The 18,480-nt window shown below is 37.5% G+C and overlaps 1 protein-coding gene across 1 annotated transcript in view; it reads right to left on the reverse strand.

The window, feature by feature from the left end:
* Positions 1-3,637: 3,637 nt before the first annotated feature.
* Positions 3,638-18,480, reverse strand: part of nfat5 (nuclear factor of activated T cells 5) — a 136,902-nt gene continuing 122,059 nt past the window's right edge. Inside the window, 1 exon segment of the mRNA XM_033035729.1 lies at positions 3,638-12,055. The gene's annotated coding sequence lies outside the window, so the exon portion shown is untranslated.

Raw genomic sequence — 18,480 nt, forward strand, 5'->3', positions numbered from 1 at the left:
TAAACTCCAGAGTGTACAAGCCCAGCCACCCCATTCTCTCAGCAAATGAAGGTCCCGCCATCCCGGGAATTAACCTTGTAAACCTACGCTGCACTCCCTCAATAGCAAGAATGTCCTTCCTCAAATTAGGGGAGCAAACCTGCACACAATACTCCAGGTGTGGTCTCACTAGGGCCATATACAACTGCAGAAGGACCTCTTTGCTCCTATACTTGACTCCTCTTGTTATAAAGGCCATCATGCCATTCGCTTTCTTCACTGCCTGCTGTACCTGCATGCTTACTTTCATAGACTGATGAACAAGGACCCCCAGATCCCGTTGTACTTCACCATTTCCCAACTTGACGCCATTTAGATAGCCTTCCTGTTTTTGATACCAAAGTGGATAACCTCATATTTTCCACATTAAACTTAATCTGCCATGCAACTGCCCACTCCACCAACCTGTCCAAGTCACCCTGCATTCTCATAGCATCCTCCTCACAGTTCACACTGCCACCCAGCTTTGTGTCATCTGCAAATTTGCTAATGTTACTTTGAATCCTTTCATCCAAATCATTGATGTGTATTGTAAATAGCTACGGTCCCAGCACGGAGCCTTGCGGTACCCCACTAGTCACTGCCTGCCATTCTGAATCCCTACTCTTTGTTTCCTGTCTGCCAACCAATTTTCTTTCCATGTCAGCACTCTACCTCCAATACCATGTGCCCTAATTTTGCTCACTAATCTCCTATGTGGGACCTTATCAAATGCTTTCTGAAAGTCCAGGTACACTACATCCACTGGCTCTCCCTTGTCCATTTTCCTAGTTACATCCTCAAAAGATTCCAGAAGATTAGTCAAGCATGATTTCCCCTTCGTAAATCCATGCTGACTCAGACCGATCCTGTTACTGCTATCCAAATGTGCGGCTATTTCATCTTTTATAATTGACTCCAGCATCTTCCCCACCACCGATGTCAGGCTAACTGGTCTATAATTCCCTGTTTTCTCTCTCCCGCCTTTCTTAAAAAGTGGGATAACATTAGCTACCCTCCAATCCACAGGAACTGATCCTGGATCTATAGACCATTGGAAAATTATCACCAATGCATCCACGATTTCTAGAGCAACTTCCTTAAGTACTCTGGGATGCAGACCATCAGGCCCTGGGGATTTATCAGCCTTCAGTCCCATCAGTCTACCCAACACCATTTCCTGCCTAATGCAAATTTCCTTCAGTTCCTTAAGAGCTTGTTTTCTTAAATTTTGAGGAATTGCATTAACAGAACAGATTTCCCCTCAGAAACATCCTATGGTCCACATAGAATTAATTACTGTTCAGATCAAATGTGGGGATACATTTACAGAAAGAAAGATTCCCTCAACAGTAATTACATTAATTTCATGTTAATATGTTTTTTTTGTGATTTGAGAAAATATTGGCAGAGATAAAAAGGACACCCTCTTCAGCCCTTAATATTATCAGATTTAACAAATTCTGCTTTTAATCATTTCTAAGGAATATTGACATTGGGCATCTCTGCAGATTCTAATTTTACCACCATTTTCAGCCTGTCAGTTACATACACCACTTTACTCAAACAGCTGCAATGCAAAGAAACCAACCTCCAGTGACCACTCAAAACATGATATCCAAATTCCATCCATCTAATTACGAGTCTTAATCATATTGAATGGCAGTGCTGGCTCACAGGGCCGAGTGGCCTACTCCTGCACCTATTTTCTATGTTAATATTTCACATCAAACGTTTTAGAAGTTAGAAAGCTTAAGACGCAGGGTGAAGTTTTAAAGAGGTAACTTGACCTGGCTGCTGGAAGTGTGTCGGAGAGAAAAGCAGTGGTCTAGAATTTTAACAGGACCAACAAAACAGCGGCATTGTTGTGATTGTAACCCGGACGTGCCAAAGTCTTTTCCTTCATGAATGAAGGTGTGTTAGTCTGGGCCCAGAAGAGGATTATAAATTAGACGAGGTTTGTGGATTTGGGGGGAGGGGGGAGGATGATGCCAGGTGGGAGGATTTGTATAGGAATTTAGTAATTCCTCCACAGTAGGAAATATAAAATCTCCTTTAAGCTCCGCAGAAAATCTGCTTATGTGGACTGAACAGATCACCCATATGCGGTTGAAAATGTGAGATGTTTGTTTAGAGTCAAGCAGATGGAGGATAATAGAATTAAATAAGTTCATTGTTAAGTCTCCAATTTCCATTAACTTTTTCATAGAAATTAGATCACATAGTGCACATGGCAGTTTGCTAAATTATCTGATCTCTGCGCTAATATGTTTACTTTTAAATACCATGGATAATCATAATCATAATTTCAAGTAGAACATAAGCAATTTCTGTTTTCTTTATACAGGAGCATCCTCGTCAATAGGCACGGCATAGTTCTCAGCCAGCAAAATCAAATGCTCCTTCGTACATCAATCAAACAACTCCCGACTAGGAGCCTCAACAAACTCTTTCACCTTAAATTCCATCTCTAATGTAGCACCAAACCACCAGCTAAACCCTGGGCACCAATGCTACCACAAACAGGGAAGAAAAAATCCCCTCACAACACAGACTTCCTCAGTCACCAGAAGCCTACCAAAAACCCCCCCAAAAACGTCTAGGGTCCTCAAAACTTAGGACGAGCCCCCGTTTTGTTACGACTCCCGAATGCAGGTACTTCAGAGCCGCGTAACATAATTCAAAAACCAGGTTCAAGTTCAAAAATAGTTTTAATTTTTCAATGGAACACAAAACCCAAACCTGATTCAAACAACGCAGTCAGGGATATGGATGGACTAACAAACAATTAAACAGTGCTCCAGCCAGCCACATAATGGGCCGTCGAACTGGAGACTCTAAAACCTGCCTAAAGAGATATAACCCTGAAACAAAATACCCGAAAACACTAAGGTCAGCCCTTATCCGTCCCAATTCAATATTTGTTAACAAGTAATGGTGAAAGTACACAAAGATCTATGCCATGTGGCCAGGCCTCCCTCAGCTCACACCAGCAGGCTGCTCACAAGTCAGGGTCTACGAAGAAGAGAGAGAATCCTGGGAAACTCTGGTATTTAAGCTTCAGATGAGTCACCCGTCACCTGACGCAGCTTGGCCAATTGGGTACAGGAGCCTTTAACCCCTTGATTCCAGACTCACAGCCACGAGGCCTGTACTCGGGAGAGAAACAGAGAAAGGTAAGTACATAGCATTCAGCAGGAGGGAGGGGGGGGGGGGGGGGGGGGGGGTCAGCCACTGCAGATTGGAATTAATTGCCCACTTAAAAAGTGACTTCTGTACAGTTTTTTTTCCTTTGCTATGGACATGATCTCAGGATGAAATGTAATCAACCCATTCAGATTTTTCTTCCTGCTAAGAGCAATTAATGCGGGAACATTTGATTAACAACTAGCAACGTGGAAATATTAAAGATAAAAAGTATACTGCTGTAGAGTTCTTAGATAAGGCTGACTCAGTGAAAATACTATAGCATATCATTTATTAAAATAACTTGTGTTTTAATAAAGTTCCATTCTAAATCAATGCAGGACTTTTCAACATTTATATAAAAACTCAGAGACTTAGAAGTTTATTTTTTTATTTGTATATATATATATATATATATATATATATATATATATATATATATATATATAGCAGCAATGTACAGAAATATAATTGCTTAGAGTATACAAATGTCCCAACAAAAGCATAATATATTTTTTTAATTCGACAGTTAAACATCTATGCAAGAAGTAGCTCCCAAACCACCCACATCAGTGCTGTTAGTAATGACTACTTAAGCATAATATAAGTAACACATTTCGGTGCTGATTTCACATCATAGCAGGACATTTAAAAAGGCGTTTCAGTGGTTCAAGGTGCAACATAGCTAATGGCTTCAATTCTAAAGTAAATTAAACACATAAACCCCTTTCCAGATTATGCTTTACCAAAAACAATTCTGCATTTTTGCTCTGAATGAGTGAAGAGAATATTGGAATTCATCAGTGATATCAGTTGGACATATATGCACTTAGTGCACTGAAAAGAACCAGCAGGCGGTCAATGACTTCTCTGCTTCCCCAGCCAGTGATACACTATTGCAGTTATTAGGAATGGTGAAATATGATCTCTGATGGAAAATTTAATGATATGCCTTGGGTAAGAAATGTTGTAAATAAAATAAACACATCTGTTAATATACTGCCAGAGAATATCTTTGACAGTAACTTAAAATGTCTTTGGATTTATTTATTTTTCATTTCTTGTGTTACAGGTGGGAATTCTGATCTGTTACGGTAAGTTCTCCATTCAACAGTTTAACAGAGATCTGAAAACACAACGTAATGTGTAAAAGAGACTTGAAACAGTACCAGATATAAATTCCAGCCAAGTCTTGATTTCCAACCATTGCTTCACAAGACTCGAATAAAACCAATTTCAAAACATCTGGTGGATATTTCTATACTTCATCCCTATTATTTTCTAATAGTGTAAAATTGCTTAACCTTCTACTATAGAGGGTAAATAGAGATGGTATAACTTGCAATCCAACCAGAACCTTTGTAATAACAATAATTTTGTTATTAAAGTGATTTTGCTCTAAGTCTTTTGAATTAAATTCACACGGTTTTAAAATGCAAATATGTTTCCCTTAAAAACATTCCTGACCTTTAGAAAAGTTGAGATAACTTTTGTGGCACAAACCTATTTCCAAATAGGCGTTTCTTTCAGGTATTCCAGAGTAACCTGTCAGTCCACTTTGTTATTGTACAAATTAAACTGGTTGAAGAAAATAAATAAAGGCATTGCTGCTATTACAAATGTGCCCTAACTACAAGTACACACAGAACAATATCTGTAGCTTTTATGCGTTTTAATGCACAGAAAACCAAAATATAATTCTTAAAAGAGGAAAGAAAATAATCTAAGTATACAATTTCCTCATTATTCTGAGATATATATCAAGGATTTGGACATATTTACATTGAGAAATAAAGATGATAATTCTCAGAAATGTCATCCATTTCTATTATGCATTGCAAAATGAACCACTGAACCATCTCTTTAAAAAATTAAAATGAAATCAAACATTATTGAGGCATTTCATATATCTTGTACAATTATAAAAGTAAATATATACTATGTATCTTCATTTTAAGTGTGTTAATAGGGCTAGCAAAGAATATGACGGACAAATTCTGACTAGACAATGATAAAGTTATAAAAACACTAATGAAATTGGAGAATATTTCATAGAAGTAAAAATTGTCATAAAAAAAAAATCACTGGAAGATGTAGGGATGTAATTCTGAAGAGTAGGGTCATGTGGAGCAACATTTTATTTTGCTACATTGATTTTGGACATGTAATTAAAACATAGCATATTTTTTCACATTTGTTCATTATATATGGAATTACTGTTTGCTACAGAGTGCTGCTCCTATTGTCGATGAAAACACCAAAGTGCACTGTTCGTAAACTACCAGCCAAAACCTTCTGTTAGAATGCTCCTTATACATTGCACAAACCAACGTTGTCTTGCATTAAAAACCCAGGGACCTCACAAAATATACAAACCATTTATTATTGCAAAAGGACCATCAACAATCTGCAGATGCTGGAAATCTGAAACGGAGCCCAAGCCTCATCCTATAGGAGATATTCCCTTTGTCCTATCTAATCTCTTTTGCTCTCTCTATAATTTAAAGCTAGCATATATTTTTCCAAATGAAAAGTCTTTGACCTGAAACATTAAATGTTTCTCCCTCTCCTAATATTTCCCAACATATCTAGTGTTTCCAGCCATTTCTATTTTCATTACCACCAAAAGTTTTATTTAATGTTAAATATTTGTGTGACCTTCATAATAATTTTAGGACAATATTTAAAAAAAATCTGAATATTTCTTTATTACTCCTTGCTAGATGTCATATGAGATGTCACTGAATCAGTGTTCTAATTTAAATTATTTTTGCACTATGATTTGATACACGGAACAAAAGGATTTAAAAAAAACAACCTTCATTAGAAGCATATAAAGATAAATTAATTTGTGCAACATGTGGGAGTGTGACGTATGTGAAAGTTGGATTTGTTGTGTCAGCTTTCTGATCTGCAAGCAGGTTCCTCTGCTGAGAAAGTGGAACTTAAGCAATTCTCAACTGAACAAACCTTACAATTAGTATAAAATCTCAACGGTGCTTTCTTTTCCAAAAAAATAAGAAAATGCAAATAGAAACAAGATTCATCAAACATAATCAAGCTATTATAATTTAGACTAGGGAATCACAGCAAAAGATTAGTGGATTTTAATTCTCATTTTCTTGAAGAAAGACAGTTGGATGACTTGTAAATGTTTTTAATCAATTACAGTCTATTTCATACGATAGGATAGAACTTTATTCATCCCCGGAGGGAAATTGGTCATGACGTACTAGAATAAGATATGCTTTATACAGAAAGCAGTGATGATCCCCCAAAAAATGAAGTTTTAGTAATAAAGTTTCATATTTTCAAATTCAAATATTAAAATATTACAAGCAAGAAAGCTATTTATTTATTTGTTTTGCCACGTGACAGGTCCATCACTCCTGATACTAAAAGTCTTTATTAAAATTAATAATTTTATTCTGAATGAAAACTTAAATCTTTACAAATTTCCTAATAGTTATTAAATATAAGTGAGTCTTGCTCTTTCAAAATTATTCATCTAAAACCAGTGTCCGCATTTCTTGGGAGAAAACTGGAGCACCCGGAGAAAACTCACCCGGTTACAAACTCCACACAGACAATACCCGCAGTCGGGATCAAACACAGGTCTCTCTGGTGCTGTGGGGCAGCAATTCTACCGCTGTACCACCCCATGGTTGAATTATTGTCTAATAACTGTGTGCCTTTGATTAGGAAGAAAAGCAGACCACAGTAGAGATACATGCTCAAGTCCTTCATCATCATTTTAAGTGATAAAACCTTATGTAAGTGACAGGGCCAAAATCTGATACATAGAAAGTTGGCACAACTGAACTAAAAAGGTTTTTGAAAGATCTAAAAGTTAAGAGATGTATGGCCTGCCAACAACCATTTCAGCTTGGGGTGCCATTACATGTTTCAGTAACATCCAAAGTCCAGCACGTCTGGAACCAGAGTTGTGAGATGAAGGAGAGAGAGGGAATGGCCTTACGGAATGGTTGGGCTGTTTTATAGGTGGGGTGGGATTGGGGACAATGATACTCCACTCTGGAAATGATTTTCATAAATCTGATGCCACAAAAAACCCCCATGAAATAATGACAAAAGATTTAGCTCATTAAATAGGGTTAAACATGTTCAATAGATGATTTAATGTTCAGAGTCAACAACGCTGTAGCTTCTGGGAACTTGCAATAATCAATATCAACTGGACAGGAGACTGCAAAATAAAAGTCAGATTATGGCATCAAATGAGAGCTCGAAATGGATTGTGTGTTGTGATACACAGTGGAGTCAGGATTTTGTTCAGCTACTTAAATTCACTTTCTTTTATTTAGACTGCTACCATCTGTACTAGCAGTAATAAAATAAAAATGGTACAAGACAACTAATAGAATCAAAGTAAGTAATGAATTCAAAAGACGTCAGCTATATATTTTTTTAATGCATGTTTTGGCTCTGCCTCATGATAGAATGAAACACTGATGTGCAGAAATCCAAACAATAATCATCTGCTTTCATTCACTATATTCTGGTTATATTCATTTTCATGCAAAGACACTTACAAAAGATATTTAGCCCTACTAGTTTACACTATGCCCCATAAATATTTGATTTGCATTTAAAACATTTAAAATCAGTCAAAAACAGTAGCAAAAGTGCCAATCCAAACTCATTTTGACAAAGTCAGCCACCACTGAAATATGTGGTAAAGTTTATAATTTGATTGTACTTACTTAGTACAAATAACAAAATATGATGCCATTTCATATATATCTGTGTGAATGTATATATGTATGTATATCTTCTATACACACACACATATAAAAAATGCTGCTTTCCAAAAATGAAACATACATTAGATATAAACCATCCAAATTTGAATAGAAATTCTGTATTTAAAATGACTGATCTAAAAGCTGGTCAGGCAGCTGAAGCTCCCTTCATAACAAGTAAAGACCGTACCACCGAAACATCTTCAGTGCTTCTTAAGGAAGAGAAGTAGCTGCTTAAAGTTTTTGCATGGCTCAAAATGTGCACAGTAAGAAAATAGTTTAAATATTTACATTAAACAGAAAGGAAATATACAATTAAATGACTTTTCATAAACATAAATACTTAAAAGTAGTACTCTGGACAGTTGACAGGAATAAAACATCACTGACACATTCAAGGGAATCAATGGTCACAATATTAGTTGAATAAAGTGCTGGAGATTCCATTATTAGAGCACATTTACTTAGATTTTAACCAAAGCTCATCTTTCCAAAGGAAAATTAGCTGCTTTGCCTACATTATCCAGCTCATCCCAGTGGACATGCTAACAGAGTGCAGTAAAAATTGAAAAGCCAGGTTGTATGTTGGTTAATATATAGATCTCTGAAATATTGTTATGCATCCATTTCTGCTTCACATTTGATATGTTTGTCCTTTTTGTTTTATGTACAATGTGCATCATATCTACTTTCTCTACTTTAATCATAAGCTGTAGTTGGATAACTATTCATTTCTTAGTGTTAAAATTGGAGAAACCGTGATTACATTTGATGGTAAGTTCTTTTACATTGGAGATGGATTAGATTTAATGGTCAGGTATCTACACCGGGGCAACTTTCCACTTCTTCCTTGATATCTAATACGGATACCTTGTAACAAGGGAGCCTGAAACTTAATACTGACTGGCAACATGACGTTACATTAATATTTATGTGTACCAAAATTGCAATATTTACATTAGGTTTGCACAATACTTATATAGCTATTAAAGATTGACTTAAAACTAGAAATGTATAAAGTTATAGAACACATTCAAACTTTGGTTTTCATCACATTAAAAAGGTAATACTATATCTAAATCCAATTTTAATTTGCATTTCTAACAGCAAATGCAAATTGTCGCTATTCTACAACACCAAATTAGTTCCAATATTAGATTTATGGTAGAAAAATGTTTCCATTCACCTGCCCATTGCATGTTCTTCTAGATCAACCATCTCTCTAGATAGTCACGGGGATGCACATGTACAATGTGATTTTAACTTTCATTACAGCAGTTGTTGTTTTAGTTTCATATTATAAATCTTTCAGCACACAGATGTACAATTTTTTTCTGGTATAAACTGCTGTTCAGACTACTACCAAAATTAAGGAACCGCATCTTGCTTATCATATGCAAAAAAAACTTTCATTAAAAAAATCAGTATTGAACTAACAGACTGGATAAAATTACAACTCTATCAGTAGTACTATTTAACAGGAACAGGAAAATACTGGGAATGTCACAGGGTCATACATTATGCATGTGTACCTAAGATATTAGATTATTATATCTGAACCAAGTGCGAAACAGGCACACATTCATACAGGAAGAAAATAGACCATTTGGCCTTTTGGCCTACCAAGATTCCCATCCAAGGTAGTCCCATTTGCCCACATATCCCTTTAAACCTTTCTTATGTTGTCCTCTGATTTGAATAGCCCTCAGGATTTTGGTCATCATTTTCTAATTTGCAGATGAAGAAAACACCATTTAAGAAGTTGAAAAATGTGCTACCAATCATGGAAGTTCCCAAATTGTGCCCTTGAACTTATTGAGGATGGCTTGGAGTGATCACTCAATTAATATAGATCAGTACAATCTATCAGAGATTGAGCTGTTCTATAATTGGCGATTACACATGCCTCTGTTGGATTGTGTAGGAAGGAACTGCAGATGCTAGTTTAATTGAAGATAGACACAAAAAGCTGGAGTAACTCAGAGGAACAGGCAGTGTCTCTGGAGAAAGAATGGGTGACGTTTCGGGTCTTGTCTGAAGAAGGGTCTCGACCTGAAACTTCACCCATTCCTCTCCAAAGATGCTGTCTGTCCCACTGAGTTACTCCAGTTTTTTGTGTCTATCCTCACTGTTGGATTGTCTGATTATTCAAATTACATACGCGAGGGGTTTACCTCTGCCTGCCACAAATGAACAAATATCAGTATTCATCCTATTCCTTAATGTCAATCCTGGAGATTGACATTAACATAGAATATAACATGAACATAATCAGCAATTACAGTGTTCTGATGTGAAGTTTTATTGACAGACACAAAATGCTAGAGTAACTCAGTGGGTCAGGCAGCAACCCTGGAGAATATGGAAATGTGATGTTTTAGGTCTGGACCATTCTTCAGACTCACACAGAAGGGGAGCAGTAAGTGAAGAGGTTACAGAACTCCCATTGGAAAGAGGAGGATAACATCTTCAAAGTAGGCATACCTTGAGGAGATTTGCAGTGGAGCAGTCAAACACAGAGGGTGTAACCGTTTTAAACTGTACCTCCTATTTCAGTAACAGCCCTTGTGGACAGATGGTCTTAACATTCAAATTAGTTGGCAAACAGAAAAGGGAATTTACTAGTTTTCTAATCAAGATAAAGACCTACTCAACTGAGAAAATTGATCACTTAATTGCTGTCTGATAGACCGTCTTCTGTTAATGGGTAGAAAGGTCATCTCTTTGCACAACTGTTGGGAAGATAACATTTCCCTCTTTGTGAAACAGGCTGCAGACAATGAGTATAAAACAAAAAATAATTTAAAAAGATTAGACTTCTTGTCCCTTTGCAGTCGAGCAAATACATCACACACTCAATAAACAAAGAGGTCACTATGAGAGAACAGGATTGGTAATAATAGTAAAGGGTCATACTAAATTCAGTTGGGCCAAAATAATGTATCAATTATGCTTTTATAATACCGAAGATGCCATGTCATCTATGTCAATGAAGTGATGTATTTTCTTCCTCTCAGTAAGGCAAGGTTACAGTTCTTTTTTTGCCATAGTCACTTTTCATGGAGTCAGTTCACTTAATTTGTCATTGCAGTTCCAAATAGGATTGAGGACTTAGAATAAGTAGTCTACTTTTATTATGGAAAAAAATACACAGGCAGAAAGTCAGAATCCATCACTGAGTCTAGCATCTATCAGTCCAGCCACACACGTACAAATGAATTCTGCATGCCATTTGAGGAAGAATATAGAAATTATCAACCTTTCCCAAATCCCTTTTTATGTCTACAGTTTGCTGTCAATTTAATTGCAAAATTTTCCAGGACAGACACAGATTTAAAATTCCTTTATCTGTTTTCCAAATGTCTTCATTGCAGCTATACCAAATTTCACCAATGAAAGTACACCTTTGTGGCTCCTGATCTATGCTGAATCTTGGTGATATGTTATGAGGATATATATTATGGATCTGCATACTTTGGTGGATGCAACTGGTAAAGAGATCACATGATATCAACTATTTCTTGGCTTCTCGACACACTGAAATGATGGCACATTGTACAACACTTCTGAAATGTAATTAATTTGAATTTCAAAAAGCGTATAGCTCACACTGCCGCTATATATGGACATTTAGCACAAGTATCTGATCTTTTAGTTTCTTAATTTGTAGTCCGTATTCTTAGTTTTTTTGCTGAGTGTTATTTACCACGTGCTTATTGGCTTTGATAACATTTGCGCCAAAATATGTTAATTTACAGGGTTTTTTACAGGGAGTTGGCTAACTGTAAAGATGCACTCTGTTAGTTGTTGTACCTTCCAAAGTGGAATGGTAACAAAACATCATCACTGAAGATCTGTATTTATGCACTCAAAGTGCACTGAATTGAAAATAATTAGCTTCATAATGATTTAAAATGTAGGTCAAAGGATTGGCTTTAAAAGCGGAAATGGATATAAACAATATCAATACTTTAACTTTCCCTTCACAGTACAGTCACAGTTCTATTTTCCCTTCATATGACAGGCTTGTAGTTTCATAAAGGTTTGACGTTTCTTCATGTCTTCTTAAATTTGTACCATACGAATACCTAAAAGCAAATAAGAAGTTATTGTTTTTCATGTATCATTTTGGCCAATCTTTAAAAACAGTACATTATGGTTGAACAGAAAATATGGTGAAATAAATGATTTTATCGCACTATAGTGCACGTATATGAAATTCTTTGCTGTTTCAACATGTTACTGTTACACTATTCCCCCCCTCCCACCAGGAGTGTTTCACATCCACGGAAATACATCAGTGGCATTGTTTGGCGGTATAATTTACATACTAGAGTAAAATTATTAATATCCACCTACAGTCTGTGCTTCTCACGATCATAAAATCAAAACATTATAGAAGTTATACTAATGTACTTATTCTACCAAATAGATTCTAATCTAATAAAAAGACACAGGAGGAGCTTCTCGTTCTATGATCTTGACTCAAATTAATAGGCAAGGTTAAATTAAGAGTAGGCTGTAGTTTACCATCTTCACCCTTTATGAGAAAATGCTTTATTACAGTGTGATGCATTGTTTCACTGATTGTACGATCATTTCTAAATGACCATTTAACATGTTATAAAGAAAAATGGATTCTTGGACAGTCAAGGTGAGAATGGATGCAAAATAGAGTGCATTAGAATTAATTTGATTGGGCCGTTGCTGTGAATAAAAATTATAAAGTCAGTTTTCCAACTTCTTTCTATCCCAATGCAGCAATTATCAAGGGCAAACACACAAGAATAATATTTTAAAATGTTTTAATCATTTGTTTTAAAGGTTAAGATTAAATTGTATTAATTGGAATATGTTGTAACAAAGGGAGTAAGAGCAGGGGGAAAATCATACAATTGAAGAGGTTTTACTTGAATGTGTATGGCATTTTCAACAATGTAGGTGGATTAATTAAACACAAATGGAAATTGACTTCCATGATCTGATATCCATTACAGAAACATGATCACAAGCGACCGAGGATAGGAATGAAATATCCCAGGATTTTTTTTAAAAGATAGGCAAAATTCCATACAGTGCATTCAGACCACTTCACTTTCTCCATTTTGTTACGTTACAGCCTTATTCTAAAATTGGCTAATTCATTTTTTTTATCATCAATCTATACACAATACCCCATAATAAAAATGCAAAAACAGGTGTTTAGACATTTTTGCAATTTATTTATTTATCTATTTATTATTTGATTCTTTATTTCGAACAGAATAAAAAGCAAGTGTGAAACAGCATACAAAAAACAAAACAAGAATATTTATAAAGTGTCATAAACAATATCTATAAATAAATGAAATCGTATGTGTCCGAAAAGGAGCAGGAAGAAGCCAAAGCTTATTAATTCCCACCCCTTATTCAACTGCTTATAATTATCTTATACAAATTTAGCAGCTATATGTACACCAGCAGCTATATGTACACCAAAATATTTACATTTATATTAATTAAAAAGAAATAACTGAAATATCACATTTACATAGTATTCAGACTCTTTACTCAGTACTTTTTGAGGCACCTTTGGCAGCGATTACAGCCTCAAGTCTTCTTTGGATATGACGCTACAAGCTTGGCACACCTGTATTTGGATAATTTCTCCCATTCTTCTCTGCAGGTCCTCTCAAGCTCTGTCAGGTTGGATGGGGAGTGTCGATGCAGCTATTTTCAGGTCCCTCCAGAGATGTTCGATCGGGTTCAAGTTCGGGCTCTGGCTGGGCCACTCAAGGACATTCACAGACTTGTCAGAAAGCCACTCCTGCATTGTCTTGGCTGTGTGCTTGGGTCGTTGTCTGTTGGAAGATGAACCTCCACCCCAGTCTGAGGTCCAGAACGCTCTGGAGCAGGTTTTCATCAAGGATCCCTCTGTACTTTGCTCCATTCATCTTTCTCTCAATCCTTTCTCCCAGTTCGTGGTGCTGAAAAACATCCTCACAGCATGATGCTGCCACCACCATGCTTCACCGTAGGTATGGTATTGGCTAGGTGATGAGCGGTGCCTGGTTTCCTCCAGAAGCGATGCTTGGCATTCAGGCCAAAGAGGTCAATCTTGGTTTCATCAGACCAGAGAATCTTGTTTCTCATGGTCTGAGAGTCCTTTAGGTGCCTTACAAACTCCTAGTGTCATGTGCCTTTTTACCGAGGAGTGGCTTCCTTCTGGCCACTCTACCATAAAGCCCTGATTGGTAGAGTGCTGTAGATATAGTTGTCCTTCTGGAAGGTTCTCCCATCTCCACAGAGGAACTCTGGAGCTCTGTCAGAGTGATCATCGGGTTCTTGGTCACCTCCCTGACCAAGGCCCGTCTCCCCCGAATGCTCAGTTTGGTCGGGCGGCCAGCTCTATGAAGAGTCCTGGTGGTTCCAAAGTTCTTCCATTTAAGAATGACTGAAGCCACTGTGCTCTTCGGGACCTGCAATGCTGCAGAATTGTTTTATCCCTCTCCCCAGATCTGTGTCTCGACACAATCCTGTCTCGGAGGTCTACGGACAATTCCTTCGTCTCCATGGCTTGGTTTTTGCTTTGACATGCACTGTCAACTGTGGGACCTTATACAGACAAGTGTGTGCCTTTCCAAATCATGTCCAATCAATGTAATTTATCACTGGTGGACTCCAATTAAGTTGTAGAAACATCTCAAGGATAATCAATGGGAACAGGATGAACCTAAGCTCAATTTTGAGTGTCATAGCAAAGGGTCTGAATACTTATGTAAATGTGATATATTTCAGTTATTTATTTTTAATTACTTTGCAAAAATTTCTTAACACCTGTTTCCGCGTCTTCATTCTGAGGTATTGTGTGTAGATTGATGATAAAAAACTGTTTTTAATCCATTTTAAAATGAGGCTGTAACGTAACAAAATATGGGAAAAGTGAAGGGGTCTGAATATTTTCTAAATGGCCTGCATATTGAAAGAAAATGAGATACTGGCAATAGATAAAGTAAGGAATTCAGCTGAGTAAATCAAGTAGAATTAGTTTGGATGAAACCAATGATCAATAAAGAGCAGCAAAAATCAATTGTAATGAAGGACAGGGTATAAACAAGAAAATCAACGATGCATCCCACAGGGCACTATATTTCAATATTCAGCAAAGTACAACCAGAACATTGGTAGGGAAAAGAAAAGTAGAAATTATATTGGAAATATTGGCATGTGTTTCCGCAGAAGACACAAAAACCTCCTAGAAAATTTAGTTTAGTTTAGTTTAGAGATACAGCGCAGAAACAGGCCCTTTGGGCCATCAAGTCTGCGCCGACCAGCGATCCTTACACACAGACATCATCCTACACACACTAGGACAATTTAAACAAGCCAATTAACCTACAAACAGCACCCATAGTCAGGATTGAACCTGGGTCTCTGGCGCTGTGAGGCGGCAACTCTACTGCCGCACCACCATGTGGAGGACTAAAGATCCAGAGTAAATAGGGAGATAAAAAGAAATACCATTGTGAGAAAAAAATATCGGAGAAATTAATGAGACTGAAAGGTGATAATTCCCCAGATCCCAAGGACAGCATATCAAATAAATTATTAAGAAAATATTACTAAGTCCCCCATGGTAGGCTGATCCAGAAGACTAAGACACATGGGATTAACAGTGACTTGCTCATATGGATTCAGATCTGGCTTAATACTAGAAGATGGAGGATTGTGGTGGAAAGGCACTATTCAGGAATCTGTGCGGAGATCTCTGGACTTTGTGATAGGCAGGGCATTCAGAAAGTATTCAGACCCCTTCACTTTTTCCACATTTTGTTACGTTACAGCCTTATTTTAAAATAAGGTTCACCTTCCAACAGGACAACAACCCTAAGCACACAGCCAAGACAATGCAGGAGTGGCTTCGTGACAGGTCTGTGAATGTCCTTGAGTGGCCCAGCCAGAGCCCGGACTTAAACCCGATCGAACATCTCTGGAGGGATCAGAAAATAGCTGTGCATCGACGCTCCCCATCCAACCTGACAAAGCTTGAGAGGATCTGCAGAGAAGAATGGGAGAAATTACCCAAAAACAGGTGTGTCAAGCTTGTAGCGTCATATCCAAGAAGACTCGAGGCTATAATCGCTGCTAAAGGTGCCTCAACAAAGTACTGAGTAAAGGTCTGACTACTTATGTAAATGTGATATTTCAGCTATTTATTTTTAATTACTTTGCAAAATGTTCTAAACACCTGTTTTCGTTTTTTTATTACGGGATATTCTGTGTAGATTGATGATAAAAAAATGTTTTAATCCATTTTAGAATAAGGGTGTAATGTAACAAAATGTGGAGAAAGTGAAATGGTCTGAATACTTTCTGAATGCACTGTAGATCAATGACTTGGACATAAATGGAGATTTTGAGCATACAAGGAAAACCATAAAGACCATAAACCTCAACTACTACATCCGATGTTCCCGATGTGCGCTCCTATACATTGTTAACCAGTTTTGCAGTTCTCAACGATGTATCTATCCCTCTTGGGCGCACACCTGTTTCTATCCAAAAATCAGTCTATTGGGGAACCTCCTTGCCTGAGGTTACCTGTTGCAGCCCTGATTTGTCCTTTCTTTCCCTTGCACTTAATCCCCCCTCCCCACTCTCCCACCTAAAATCAGTCTTAAGAGTCTGGACCCGAAATGTCATTTATCCATTTTCTCCAGAGATACTGCCTGACCAGCTAAGTTACTCCAGCATTTTGTGTTTATCTTTGGTATAAACCAGTATCTGCAGTTCCTTTTTTATTACATTAGAGCATAAAGGAATTTCTCAGATCATACATTTTAAGAGGTGGTCACCTTGTGGTTTCAAGTGGGTGGTCAGCCAAAAGTGTAGGAAGAAGTAAGAACTGCATCGAGCTTCAGAGTGTGGGACTCTCTCACAGCGATATTAAGTTTTATAGGTTGTGTGAGTGATGGCATCAAGGAGGAGATGGCATCCTGGCCACACACTCATCTCCCTGCTACCTTCAGGTAGAAGGTACAGGAGTCTGATGACTGCAACAACCAGGTTCAGGAATAGCTACTTCCCCACAGCCATCAGGCTATTAAACCTGGCTCGGACAAAACTTTGATTATTAATAACCAATTATCTGTTATTTGTACTTTATCATTTTATTTATCCATGTGTATATATATTTATATTATAGTATATGGACACATTGATCTGTTTTGTAGTAAATGCCGACTATGTTCTGTGTGCTGAAGCAAAGCAAGAATTTCATTGTCCTATCAGGGACACATGACAATAAACTCACTTGAATCTTGAATCTTGAATCTAAAGTCAACAGAAAACCAGACGGATCAGTGTATGGCCAGGCCATGACACTGCATCAAATTCTTGGGGGCATTGACCTGGGGCAGGAGGGGCCTGTTCAAAGTGGACTTTTCAATGCATCTCAATAGAACTGGGACCACTTATTTGGGAGGAAGTTTACTCGTGTTGTAAGGGAGCTTTAGATCCAAACTTTCAGGTACCAGGCACTATCATACAGGAAAGAGAAATATGCATTTTGAAACTGTAGATAGGATTGGAGCAGAAACGTGTATAGTATTGGATGGTTGCAGCCTAAGAGAATATAAGAAAGACAGTCACATTCTGAATGAACATACATAAATGCAAGCTGAAATGGTAGTATAGGAACATAATGTAGTAGCAAACATTGAAATGCGGCTCAGAACAAAAACAGCACTAAGCACCTGGATATAAGGCAAGGGTTCCCAACCTGCGGTGAATTTACTCCCAGAGGGATATTTTTTGCCTCCCCAGGGGTAAATATGTTGATTCTGGATTTGTACATATTTTTTCTCATTGACTGACTGTGTTTGGTTCTGGTACACCGGTATCTGTTCATCATTAGTCGTTCATAAATAAGTGAAATAACATTGTTATGTGCTATTAAAGTTGTCAGGGGTAAACGGGATGAAAAAAGTTGGGAACCCCTGATATAAGGTGTTCAGCAAGGAAAGGAATCATGGGAGATGGTATCACAGTACTGATTGAGGAAGGAATTAATGCTCAGGAGAAAGATATCCTTGAAGGAGTCAAGGACAGAATCATTCTGCCTACTGTTAAATGGGCTTTCACACTATTCGGTGTTGCCCTCCAAATAATGTGGAGACATGGATGTGCCCAATAATGTTGTGTATGGCGATTACCGACAAGGGTAATCATTTTTCCGTCTTCCCAAGCTACTGGAAGGTGCTAGAGAACGGCAAAATGACAATGTCCTCAAAATGTGGAAATGTCAGACTTCTTCTTAAGCCCTTTGCTCCTCTCGGGAGCATAGGCCATTGACAAATGTCCTCCACTTCACTCGGTTATTGGCAGTTCTTTCAAGATCTCCCCAGTTGAGCCCAATCCAAGACATTTCTGTCTGGACACCTCTTCCCAGCTGTTCCTGGTGCGACCTATTTTCCTTTTTCCTTAAAAGCCATTTTAGGGCTTGCCGGGGTGATGTTTGTGGCAGGTTTCCTGA

Source organism: Amblyraja radiata, chromosome 17 (assembly GCF_010909765.2).
Source record: "Amblyraja radiata isolate CabotCenter1 chromosome 17, sAmbRad1.1.pri, whole genome shotgun sequence".
NCBI classification, from domain to species: Eukaryota; Metazoa; Chordata; class Chondrichthyes; order Rajiformes; family Rajidae; genus Amblyraja; species Amblyraja radiata.